General features: G+C 47.9%; 4 non-coding genes across 4 annotated transcripts; 2 read left to right on the top strand and 2 right to left on the bottom strand.

Moving 5' to 3' along the window:
- Nucleotides 1-6,704: 6,704 nt before the first annotated feature.
- Trnaa-agc (transfer RNA alanine (anticodon AGC)) lies at nucleotides 6,705-6,777 on the bottom strand. The gene has a single exon. It is a non-coding gene; the product is annotated as a tRNA-Ala (tRNA).
- Nucleotides 6,778-6,951: 174 nt separating this feature from the next.
- On the top strand, nucleotides 6,952-7,024 carry Trnaa-agc (transfer RNA alanine (anticodon AGC)). Its single transcript has one exon. It is a non-coding gene; the product is annotated as a tRNA-Ala (tRNA).
- A 2,790-nt stretch (nucleotides 7,025-9,814) lies between these two features.
- Nucleotides 9,815-9,887, bottom strand: Trnaa-agc (transfer RNA alanine (anticodon AGC)). Its single transcript has one exon. It is a non-coding gene; the product is annotated as a tRNA-Ala (tRNA).
- A 182-nt stretch (nucleotides 9,888-10,069) lies between these two features.
- Nucleotides 10,070-10,142, top strand: Trnaa-agc (transfer RNA alanine (anticodon AGC)). The gene has a single exon. It is a non-coding gene; the product is annotated as a tRNA-Ala (tRNA).
- The last annotated feature ends 1,834 nt before the right edge of the window (nucleotides 10,143-11,976 follow it).

Below are 11,976 nucleotides of genomic sequence, written 5' to 3'. Positions count from 1 at the left end.
AGAAAAGACCAGTGTCAACCCCTCTTAACCCACAATTTTCTGTGCTTAGCCGATTACTCGGCCAATTATTTAGAATGTCACCAACACAACAAACGGCTTCTTTATCATACTCCATGCTTCGTGCAGCGGCCGTAAGCAAAAGAGCGCGTACCCTAATTGACCGAACGTGTAGTCGAACCGAGGGCACTCTCGCTTTATATTTGATGTTTGGACTAGGTGGTGTAGGTCTTTGCGTTTGGGTAATCTGCTAGGATAGGCCAGAACTTGAACGGGGAATTATCGAAAGACGCTTTTCAGCCAGTGTCACATACTGGTCCAGGCGATTTGTTCTAATGGCCTTGGTTGCCTTCTTATCAGGGGGTAGCTTTTTAGTGCCTGCAACCGTCAACTCCACCCCGAGTGGAAATGGGGAGCAGCGCTTCGCATATCGGTGTTCTGCTGGCTCCGTAGACCGCTCGCGTGGCGAGACCTGTGACCTCTGTTGAGAGGCAAAACTTCGCCATGTAAACCATGTAGACCAGTGATGACTCGAAGGCTTTCGCGATATAACACTTCCAGCTGTTAAAAACTGGTTCTAAGTGAAGTCTTTGCTTGTGAAGTCTTCGCTACTTTGCTTGTGAGGACAGCCTGGGTCAAAATTTTGAGCGTCTCTGATGTAGCCCCTTTGCCTGTTGGTGAGGAAGTCTCGCACGTAAGCGTGCGTGCATTCCCCGCAATGCAGCTTTCACAGGTGCGCCAAAATGACTGAGTAGGACACATTGTCAAAGACCCCCTTGAAGTTCAATGGCAGCATTTTCATAAGGAAGTGTAGGGTCACCAGGGCCACGACTGGATCTTTATTCTTGAGCAGGATGTCCTGGGTGGCGAGGTGGGGTCTGAATTAGAACATGGAGGCTGGTATGAGGTCGCGATCGTCTAGGTGCCGCTGGAGGTGAGCGAGAACAATATCCTCCATGAGCTTTCCTACGCAGGACGTTGGCGAGATAGGTCGTAGGCTGTCAATGGAGGGGGTCTTGTTTAGTTTGGGAATGAGCTGAACGTAAGCGAGCTTCCATTCTGCAAGGATCTTGCCCTCTCGACTCTATTGAGGCACGCCGTGACGGACACGAGGGAGTCATCATCGAGGGGGGGGGGCAAACCTATTATTTTGAGGGGAAAGAGGGAAAGGGAATGGGGGTGGGCCAATTGTCCTGGGGTGGCTTCGGGAGGGGGGGGGGAGGTGAAGTGCCCCTTTTGCACCCTCTTGCCTACGCCCGTGGGCTAGTAGCTTGTTGGAAATTATATCAGGGCCAGCAGCGGTGTTCTGTCGGATGCGGGCCGGTGCCGCTCATACCTCCGAGATGAGGATGTGTTGATCCAGTGTGGGGTTCGACGATCCATCGTAGTCTGCGGCATTGTTGCGGACCGGGCGGGAAGTATTTTGCGTCCAGGTGCCCCAAAAGTGTGTCGGTTGAGTGATTGTCGTATTTGGTTCGATGACTTTGCCTTCCAGTAGGAGGGGTCCAGAAGTAACGAAGAATACCCCAAGATTTAGACGTACTCACGTGGTTGCCAATGGTGTCATAAAATACAGTTTTAGTTTCACGTCCGTACAGAGTTCATGTACACAAACGTGAAAAGGTTACGCAGCCCACGCGGATGTAGTTTGATTCCCTTTTAGTTGCACGTAGCCGACGCGCTCCGGGCGTAGGGTGTTTGGATGCACGCGCTCTACGCCCATTACCGCGAGTTACTCCTAGCGTTATTTGCTAACAGGCACAGATACTGCTGTACTCACTCGTGATCTCGCGAGCCCGCTGCTATGAAACCGACAAACCTACTTCGTCAGGCTTAACAGCAGGGAAATCGCTCTTCTATCTGAAAAAGAAAACACTGTTTGTGATGTAAACTTTAAGTGAGGTTAAGAACTAGCAAATTGAAGGCGATAATCAACAGCCAAGAAGACAATATCGCACCGAAGGATTATAGACGGACTGGTAGGGCAGGGCGCCGACATTCAGCTTCACGTGCGGAAGCAACGTTAACGCCGCAACGTAAAAATTCGAATCTCACGCGAAGATGGCAGCCGCGGCACGCGGCCTACCGGAATAGGATGGCCGCCCACAGCTCCTAACTCTTTTTCTCCCCTACCCCGTCCCTGCTTTTCAATAAACGTTTTCTCTCTCTCTCTCTCTCTCTCTCTCTCTCTCTCTCTCTCTCTCTCTCTCTCTCTCTCTCTCTCTCTCTCTCTCTCTCTCTCTCTCACGTACGTCGGTGAAGCTCACGTAGGCCCTGTGCGTTTGGACATGCGCACTGGTCACCCATGAAAGTTCTACGTACGTGACGTTTCTACGTACGGGAAGCTAAACCAGGGCGGTGTTACTTTTTCTAGTTTCGGTTCGATTATTGCGCTCCTAAAGGTAGCGGCCCTAAAGGTAGCGGCCCTGGGGACACGCTTCTCCTCTCATTTTCTTCATGTCCACTTCTCCCCGGCACAACTGGTGGCCCGCATGCGCGAAAACGGTCACCCATGCTTCCACTGCCGCACGGCGATACTGACGTGCGTGTCTCATGTGGTTGGAGATTCGGTGCTGAAAAAGGGACGCCAAGAACGCCAGTACGCAGCAAGAGGCCTTTCTGATTGCTTAATGAAAGGTGGGAAACTCGTTCGTATGCCATGAGGTTGAGCTGAAGGATTGGACATCTGTCGTGCGCGTGCTGTTCTTGATGACAGCCAACCTTGTCTGTTTTGTATTGCGCATCAATGTTTCTCGCCGCCCGTCGCAACGTAACGCGAATAAAGTGTTTCAAGTGATATTCGAGCTGGCATTGTTACTGCCCAAGAGGCGTACGTACGCCATCCAGCATAACGGCGCCGGCTGGCCCGGTGGAATCAGCGGTTGGCGGGCGGAAATCGGGGGCGACGAGGGGGGGTAGGAGAATCAAACAAGCATGAGAGGGCGAAAGCATAACCTCTCCCCTACGCAAGCTGAGCCTCCACGCATTGTTGCCACGACAATTATAGCGCATGTAAGTAAAAAAGGCGGGGGCGATGAACGCAATAATGTTTTTGCAGGCTCACCAGGGGATAATGTGGTACCGCAATTAGCCCGGACGCTGCAATGCGGATGTGGAGTTTTTACTGCGAACAAGTATACCTCTAACCAGCCAAGTAAATTTTCGTGTCCCGGGCCCTATTCTCGACTGCATAAATTCACAGTGAATTCGTCAGTTTTTTGCGTAAGCGCAACGTAAGCAATCAGTGACGTGATGCACGTATAGCTATGAAGACATGTAGTGTAATATGACGCTTCGCCCATTAAGATCACAGCCAATGTATCAAATATTGCACATTATATATATATAAAAATACTTGGCATGTATTATAATAATTAGGACGGCAGCTGAGGCTGGCCAGGGAAACACATTTATTCGGGTTAAAATTGGCGCATCAAAACAACAGTGAGGAAGAGGCACTGAGAGAGATGACGCCATAGCCCGCGCGTGCCGCTCTCTTCCTCACCGACGCTGCTGCGTTCGGGACACCGCCACCGCGAAAGCCAGGCGACTGCTTCCATAAGGCTGCGCCCTAAAAGAGAGAGCGGTGTAGCAACTCATTCAGTTCATTTCAGGCTACCATGTTTAGACCACGGAAATTAAAGACGCCAGACGAACAGCATGGAGATAATGCTCGACGGAAAGAACAAAACCGTCTCGCTCAACAGCGTCATAGGCAAAACCTACGAGCTCTCGCACAAGACGCCCAGCGCAAGCCACAGCCTAGGCAGGACCCGGCAAATGGCGCCAGAGAAGCACAGCGCAAGCGACAAGCCCGCCAGAATGACGAGGTGCTACGCGAAGCAGAGGGCGCTGCTAGACGGACTCTGCACTCATGTGCTTCACCAATACAACTCAACCAACCGCTATTCATGGATCATGAATTCATTTACTATTAGCATAGAATGTTTCTACAGTGAGGACTGAAAATCTCTGTTTATCACACTGATCATAAAGCAGTCGTGAATGTCGTTGCGAAGTAATAAAAGGTGTGTGTGTACGTTTCCCTTGCCTCTGGTTTCACTCATTGTAGAACCACGTGTGTGAATTCAAGTGACGTCGCATGGGGAATCGTTGTGGGTATCGCTTACAGCTTCGCGGTCCAACCCCCTTCATAGCGTGGATTGCAGCCATTTTCTTTTTATTGCGCCGTTGCTTTTTCCAGCACTTTTGCAGGATTCGACTGAACGGCTGCCGGTGACCGGCCCTGAGCGGTTGAATTGTCAGTGTTCCATTTTCCGACGCATTAGCCGGCGGTGTTCGCCGCATTTAAAAGCTAGCAAGGGAAACGTGTGTACGACGATGTCTACGCATACTCACGTTGTCCGAAGAATTTGGTCCGGTGTAAAAGAAAACAGAAAGGAAGTAACTCTTACGCCGCACGTGAAACTTCAAATATTAGCATCTTACACTTTCTATTCACGCAGGGCAGCATACAGATGTTGTGAGAAACGTGCTGAGAAAAATCGGGCTTGCAATCTTTGTGGTGTACTTACCCCGAAAACTGATCGTTTTGTGCCACTTAATTTTCACTTCTTTTGCTCGTTCGTAGAGATGACCTCTATTTCTCGCCCTGATTAACGTAGGGTTGAACCCATCTATCAACAAGATTAATTGTACGTCCTGCCTCGTCAAATCCGGGATTTCTTTTTCGAATTATAGTAAACCGGCCTGAAAGAGATTGTATTGGCTTTGAATAACAAGATGTGTCTATAAAGCAGATGCTTTATTTATTGACTCGTGACTTATATAATGAAATATCGAGGTTGCTGACGTTCCACACTCTTGTACATAATGAAGTCAGTTACATAATTAGGGGCTGCCGAGACCATATTTTTAATTTCTCCTTATTCACGTATCTTGCTTTTCGATGAAGCGAAACTTACCGGTGCAAGCTGTCACGAAGTAAAAGGGTGAAATCAAAACCTCTTTGTTGAGAGATGATTAAATCGGGGATATTTCTCTCATGTAACCTGAGTCAAAGTCAAAGTCCAAAACCCAAACTACTTCGACTGGTTCGGATTGGAGCGCAATAAAGAAAAAAAACTGCCGGAATGGCGTCATCATTTACACGTCGCCTTCATTACGCGAGGAACCCAGGTTCGATTTCGACCACGGGAACGTGTTTTTTTTTTCTTGAGGCACTTGTATGCCTTCGCTTACCATCATCACTGTTTTAAGAAACCAATTGTGTACAGTTGGCATCCCTACAATGCGTTTTGCTGACGGGACGGTCGCATCAGTGAAACAAAGAAAGCTTCGCTGTAAAATGCAACTTGTTTTGCTGAACTTGTCAAGAAACGTAAAGGCTTCCCCTCCTTTGCGACTTCTGCAAACGGACTCGTACCCCAACCCGGTAGCGTACAGTTACTGCTACCCCGGGAAGTATTCTGAAAAGTGTCACCGGTGTAAGAACAGGGCAGACCTAGGACACATGCTGTGGGCCTGCCCACGGGAGACAACGTTATAGGTCAAAAAATCGCTAGTGTGGAGCAATGGGAGACCGTATTGATCAGCTCGGACCCAGCGGATCAAGTCAGGGCCATTCAGTTGGCCGAAGACGCTGCCAGAGCCCAAGAGGTCTTGGCCGACGTCTAGGATAACTGGCTGTCAAGGAATAAAATTACTTTCTCTCTCTCTCTCTCTCTCTCTTTCTTTTTCTCTCTATCTATCTATCTATCTATCTATCTATCTATCTATCTATCTATCTATCTATCTATCTATCTATCTATCTATCTATCTATCTATCTATCTATCTATCTATCTATCTATCTATCTATCTATCTATCTATCTATCTATCTATCTCTCCCTCTCTCTCTCTGCCCAACGGAATCTCGCCTCGCTAAGACCTTTTTTCGCAACAAAACGTTACTATGAACTAACTTGTATCTCCACAGTAACTGTGTGCAAAGAAATAAAACCGTTAGGTGCAATGCCCGCGCCAATTCCTAAAAGCAGAAATTACTATCAGCGGCTCCTCCAAACAGAGCAGGAATACACGTCGGGGTACGGCGTTTGTTGTAATTGTTAGCAGTACATTTAGCGTAGAGTGAAAAGTGGAAACAAATTTGAACTTGTAACACAGTGCAATACAAAAATCGTTTTTGCACTACGTTAAATTCGCACGTGGTCCAAGCTAACCCCGGAGCATCACAATGTGACGCAATCATGTCGTAAAGGTATGTTCGGCTGGTTAAAACCATGAATTGGAGTGAGGGGGGACTTCGACTAAATTTTTTCAAACACAATGATATAATCTAGAAAACTACCAAACTGATTGTTTAATGCGCAAAAATATGGGGATGCGGTGCACCCCCGCCCAAATTGTGAAATATCGTTGGAGCACAGGTGTGCTTTCTTTTTATTGCTTTTCTGCGGTTGCGAGGACCACCCTGTAGGCTGAGCCCAAGAGAGGGACTCCCTGCACGAGGGCTTTCTAATTTGCTTCCAATGCAATATCAATTCGAAACTTCATTAGGACTACCGCGAAGTTCGTTCCTGTTTGCGGGGGTTCTCTTCCCGTGAGTCGCGGAGCCCACACGCCCAAAAAGGGTAGACGATGACGGTAAAAACGTGAGTATTGATAGTAACAATTCCTCCCGCCCACTCAATGTTCTCACACGTGCACTGAAAAAACGTTTCTCTGTGAAACATTATTTAAAAAGAGTGGAGGTGCTGGGTATCGATCCCAGTACCTCTCGCATGCTAAGCGAGCGCTTTACCATCTGAGCTACACCCCCGGACGAGGAACGTGTTCAGTTTCAAGAAACCACTTTCAAGAACCGATCTCCCTCCCGTGGCGTCGCCCTTGCTTTTGACCCAGATTAATTCCAGTTCGGTGCCGAGTGGCATTGCGCAATGGAGCAGTGGCACCTATTGCTTCGTATTGTCCGCATTCGACGTCTAACTCCGTCGGGGGTGTAGCTCAGATGGTAGAGCGCTCGCTTAGCATGCGAGAGGTACTGGGATCGGTACCCAGCACCTCCAAGACTCCTTTTTTTAGAACTCCTTTTTTTTCAGAATTCAGAATGCTTAAATAGATAAAATTGCGCAGTACGTTTGTCCTTATCCTAAAAGAGTCCACAAGGCGATCTACAGACCATGGTGTTGGATAACTGTCTAACACTATGCTTCAGACTACCGGCTCAACAGCCATATCGTGAGCTACGGACGTCAAAAACAGCGTGTCACGCAGTTTGGTTGGCTGGAACCTGCAATGGCGTCATTGTGTAAAGACATTACGACCGCTGCGACAGTAGTCTGAACCTGGCCTGAGACTAAAATGGAAACGAATCAACTTGTTCGCACCCGCATATCACCTAGATTATAGCAAAAAAAAACAGAAATCTTGTTTTGTTTTTCCTGTATGAAGGCCCTCCATTGCTGTAACCTCGGATTTCCTTCGTCGCGCACTGCCACAAGATCATGTGCTACCATTAAGATTGTGGAAGCCGTTAGTGTTTACGAGGGTGTTATTACAACGTAGGGGCCACCTCTGATACTCCGACACAGGCTAGAGGCGCCAAGAATGAAAAAAAAAAAAAAGGATTTCCCTTGTATTTTATTGCTGGCTCAAAATTTCGAAAAAGCGTGTTTCTTCGTGGCGTTGTTGTTCTCCCCAATACTCTTAACTGTTTTTTTCATTATGATGAATAAATGACTAGCTGAATACTTTGAGGTCCCTACCAACACGAAGGGTGCACATTACATGGGTTTTACGCGCCGAAGCTACACGTAGGCCATGAGGCATGCCCTAGTGGGAGGCTTTTTAACGTGCTCTTTACTCGAAACACACAGGCATTTTCGCTGTTCGCCTCTTTCTGAAAAGCCGTCGCCTCGGCGGGGAATCGAACCCACGTCCTTGGGATCAGCCGCATAGTCTCATCCACTCTACCACAGTGGCTTTTTTTTGTTTATTACCTTTTGCACACACGTAATACAAGTCACGGATAAATTAAAAACCGCCTGCCGGACTTTGGCTGACGGAAGGACTTGAAATAAACATCAAAAGTACACAGTTCTTCTAAAACAGGAAGCCATTCAAGTTCGGGGTCCTGTAACTTGTACACTTCATACAACAGACTGACATTTTGAGCAAAATACTTGCTTACAGTGAGCGCATTGGGGTCCGCATGTTGCACAGCTCTACCACCGTGGCGGGTGCATTAATAAATGCGCAACTTAGGAAACCAAGATGTGGATGCGGCATAACACCGACGAGAGTGCGAAATGACGGGATAATTAGGCCCCCTGCTTAGGACAAACACTCACACGAGCACTCGGATGTTCCCTTCGATAAGCGGAACGGCTCAAGACGCCACAAAAAATACGGCAAACCAACACAAACAAACAGAAGCAGGGAATGCCTTGCTCGGCTTATACAGCGCGATAACGCCCGGGAAGAGGAAATTTCGTAGAGATATCACAAATGGTTACCACTTCAGCAGAAAAAGAGCAGATAATGAACTCAGGAAACTTTACATCCTAAATGACAGTTGCCTAACTGCCCGTAACCAATAATATTTGTTTTGTAAAACATGTTAATGACGAAGGTTGGTGGCTACCCCTTTGTTACAAGGGTGGTGTGCAGAACGTCACTTGCAATGCCGATGCACATAACCTGGCGTTATTTTCCCCTTTCCAGACGTTATCGCGCTGCATAAGCCGAGCAAGGCATTTCTTGCTTCTGTTTGTTTCTGTTGGTTTGCCGTTTTTTGTGTGTGGCGTCTTGAGCCGTTCCGCTTATCGAAGGGAACATCAGACTAGTGCTCGTGTGAGTTTTGGTCCTAATCAGGGTGCCTAATTGTGCCGTCATTTCGACTCTGGTTGGTGTTATGCCGCATCCACATCTTGGTTTCCTATGTTGGGCATTGGCTGAGGCACTGTGCGGCTGATCCCAAGGACGTGGGTTCGATTCCCCGCCGAGGCGACGGCTTTTCAGAAAGAGGCGAACAGCGAAAATGCCTGTGTGTTTCGAGTAAAGAGCACGTTAAAAAGCCTCCCACTAGGGCATGCCTCATGGCCTACGTGTAGCTTCGGCGCGTAAAACCCATGTAATGTGCACCCTTCGTGTTGGTAGGGACCTCAAAGTATTCAGCTAGTCATTTATTCACCATAATGAAAAAAAAACAGTTAAGAGTATTGGGGAGAACAACAACGCCACGAAGAAACACGCTTTTTCGAAATTTTGAGCCAGCAATAAAATACAAGGGAAATCATTTTTTTTTTTTTCATTCTTGGCGCCTCTAGCCTGTGTCGGAGTATCAGAGGTGGCCCCTACGTTGTAATAACACCCTCGTAAACACTAACGGCTTCCACAATCTTAATGGTAGCACATGATCTTGTGGCAGTGCGCGACGAAGGAAATCCGAGGTTACAGCAATGGAGGGCCTTCATACAGGAAAAACAAAACAAGATTTCTGTTTTTTTTTTTGCTATAATCTAGGTGATATGCGGGTGCGAACAAGTTGATTCGTTTCCATTTTAGTCTCAGGCCAGGTTCAGACTACTGTCGCAGCGGTCGTAATGTCTTTACATAATGACGCCATTGCAGGTTCCAGCCAACCAAACTGCGTGACACGCTGTTTTTGACGTCCGTAGCTCACGATATGGCTGTTGAGCCGGTAGTCTGAAGCATAGTGTTAGACAGTTATCCAACACCATGGTCTGTAGATCGCCTTGTGGACTCTTTTAGGATAAGGACAAACGTACTGCGCAATTTTATCTATTTAAGCATTCTGAATTCTGAAAAAAAAAGGAGTTCTAAAAAAAGTGACGTGGAGGTGCTGGGTATCGATCCCAGTACCTCTCGCATGCTAAGCGAGCGCTCTACCATCTGAGCTACACCCCCGACGGAGGGCGAGATCGAACAGGGACAATACGACGCAAAAGGCAGGGAGCTTGCGTGCTCCGTTGCGGAATCTCCGCTCGGCGCCAAACTGGAATTATTCTAGGTCAAAAGCAAGGGCGACGCCATGGGAGGGAGATCGGTTCTTGAAAGTGCTTTCTTTAAACTGAAGACGTTCCTCGTCCGGGGGTGTAGCTCAGATGGTAGAGCGCTCGCTTAGCATGCGAGAGGTACTGAGATCGATACCCAGCACCTCCACTCTTTTTCTTTTTTTACGATGGGATTGCTTTTATTGGAATGAGCAGACCCAGGGAGGGAAGGGAATTGTTGCGATCAACACTAAATTTTTAACGTCATCGTCTACCCTTTTTGGGCGTGAGGGCCCCGGACTCACAGGACGAGAACCCCCGCAAACAGGAACGAACTTTGCGGAAGCCCTAATGAAGTTTGGGAACGATATTGCCCAATTTTGGGGGTGTGCACCGCAGCCCCATATTTTTGCGCATTAAACAATCAGTTGGGTAGTTTTCTAGATTATATCATTGCGTTTAAATGGGGCGGTATCGTCCCTGTGGTAAATGGGACGATACCGAAAGCAAAGATAAAAACAAAGGGTGCAAAAAGTACAAAGCTAGCAAAACGAAACTGAAAAAAAAACACACATCAAGACGCCTCTTAAGAAAGAGAAACATACCGCTGCAAATGAGGTTGTTGTAGTTCCTCTATTTTCGGCACATACCCACCGGGTGGATTTTTCAGAAACGGGTAACCTGAACCTTCCATGGCCAACGCGAACTTCATAACAGAACAGAAAGGTTCACCAGTTTAAATTAACTGGTGAAGAAAGTAAAGTAAAGTAAAGTATTCAAGAAAGTAAAATTTACTTACAGGAAAGAATTGATAACGAATAAAAAGTTCTCTCATAATCCAGTGTAGTTCGGCACGTCCTCTCTTTTTCCCTCCATCGTGAGAAAATTACCCGCGTGTTAAATGGTATAATTACTTCCGGGATAACGTCCTACCATACGTCACGTGGTCTTTCTAAAGTGACGGCCACCAATACCACGCCGCATGGCGCCACCACCAACGCCCCCAACTCGTGGCTCGAGAGCGCGTGCCGCACGCTGAACACTTTTTCCTGTACTGCCGAGGTTTTTCTTTCATTCGGAAACGGTATCTAGCCGCACCAATTCAACGTATTGGCCTTCCTATGTCGATGCCGGTGCTTCTTTCGTTCGGGGCCACATCCCTGGGGTTTTGTCATAGAGGGATTATTGCGGCCATTCACGCGTACATATCAGAGACCAGACGCATGTCCTGCTAACTCAGTCAAAATTTTTTAGCCTTTTCTTCCAAAAATTACACCATTGACTGATTCATTCTTTAGACATTATATAATTCGGTAACCGTCTCCCCAATTACTACAGGCTGATTATATAGGGCCATGAGGTGGGCGTTTTAGCCCCAAAAAACCACTCCGTTTCTTGGCCAATCCCCCACGTGGGTACGTGCCACTAGAAAAGGATCAACAACAACAACAACAACAACAAATGAACTCATCGCTCGAGCCCACACGACGCTGTCTTACCTGTCCGAATATTTCTCGCTTCGCTACGAGCCCTCTCTGACGGCGCATCTTTTTCTCATCCCTGTCATAGTGGTCACAAAGGCCCGTGACCAAGACACGTCCACCGACGACCAGGCGGGCCAGTGGCGGCGGTGTGCTTTCTCCTTGTTCCCGGACTGTGTTCGAACCGAAGAAGACGAGGCCAAGCGTACATGGCGGCAAGTGGCCCCGGTCGCTTTCGTGTGCACCGGGGCGTTTTAAGTGCAGAGCACCTTAGGGGCTCGCCTTGTTGTCGTAGCTCGCTCGCTGGACCGAAGTAGAGCCTCACGGCGTTCCATCGTAGCGACTGTTGACGCGACGTAACCCAGAGGCTTCGAAAGCCAACTGGTTTATATAGTTATGCACGTTCGAAACTCTTGACCGCTGGCGCTTGTCATACATCTTCCCTATGTATTAGCGCAAAGAAACTGTCGGTACATTTGAGGCAAAATATACGTAATTAACCGGCAGCGCCCGCGTTCATTT

The sequence above is a fragment of the Haemaphysalis longicornis genome, unplaced genomic scaffold (genome assembly GCF_048455015.1).
Source record: "Haemaphysalis longicornis isolate Haplotype H1 unplaced genomic scaffold, Haemaphysalis longicornis Haplotype H1 scaffold_19, whole genome shotgun sequence".
NCBI lineage: Eukaryota > Metazoa > Arthropoda > Arachnida > Ixodida > Ixodidae > Haemaphysalis > Haemaphysalis longicornis.
The sequence above is the reverse complement of the archived record's forward strand: the minus strand, read 5'-3'. Positions and strand labels throughout refer to the sequence as shown.